The sequence below is a fragment of the Galeopterus variegatus genome, unplaced genomic scaffold, assembly GCF_000696425.1.
Source record: "Galeopterus variegatus unplaced genomic scaffold, G_variegatus-3.0.2 Scaffold17168, whole genome shotgun sequence".
Classification (NCBI taxonomy): domain Eukaryota; kingdom Metazoa; phylum Chordata; class Mammalia; order Dermoptera; family Cynocephalidae; genus Galeopterus; species Galeopterus variegatus.
Window position 1 is genome coordinate 3968 of NW_007743279.1, and position 1104 is coordinate 5071.

The following is a 1104-nucleotide window of genomic DNA, read 5'->3' on the forward strand; positions in this document are numbered from 1 at the left end:
ATTTCTGTAAGTAGGAATCTGCTCATTAGAAATGAGTTTCACTTTCTAGTTTCCATTGCCTGTTTTCTATTTGTAAGCACACACATGAACATACACACACACAAACACACACACACACACACACTCTCATATGCTGTGATGGCTGTTTCTTCTCATTAATGCTGCTCTGTCCTATGTGGTTCATGTGTCTGTTTATGCCAAGGACACTCTGGGCAAGATTCTGCATACCTAACCAGCTGAGCCAGATCCCCACAGAACCAGGAAGGCTGCCAAATACATAGTGACCACGTGATAAATGCTTCCTCTGTTTCTCTGACACTCTGTTACAAAGCAATAATTCTGTCCATGAAGTTCTAGAATCATAATGGTATTGGTGTAAGCAGGTCTTCTAACGTTCATTTCAGTGTTTGCTTATGTTTCTATCCCTTTCTTTCAGAGCTGGGTTAGGGCTAGTGCCTTGAAGAAAATATCTGCACCTCAAAACTGAATCGGCCTGCTAGGAGCCCCCCATCTGATATAAAGAGCTGAGAGAATGTGATCCCCTTTCCAACATCTCTTCTCCCCCTGCACAGGATTATCCCTTCTAGGGAGGGGATGGATGCCTGCTGCCCAAGAGAGGCTGCCAGGCTCTTGCTTGGGGTATACAGGGCTCCGTGACCTGAACCCAAAGGTGGGGAAATATCAAGATTGCCCTGGCCTGAAGCTCAGAACAGAACACCCTTATCTCAGCTGCTGCACAGTCAGACGTGACAAGAGGCCCCTCCCTCTCGGTGCCAAAAAACTGGAATGGGGAAGGGCTCAGCTGATGGTCAGCACAGACTGCCCACGTGGAGAGACTTGTCCCACACTGTGAAAGCAACACTCACAACTACTGAATGCTCTTAAATGAGACATGCTTTCCTTGCAATGTCCTGTTCCATCTCTTATTACTATCCCGATTTTACAGGTAGCTCAGACATATGAACCAACTAGCCCAGGATCACACATCACATAAACAGCAAAGCCCAGTAATGACCCCAGGCAGTCTGCCACCAGCTGGCCACTGAGCAACACTATCTTTTGTGCACAAAGGCAAGTGAGAGGAGAATGTCTTAATAGCTCTCA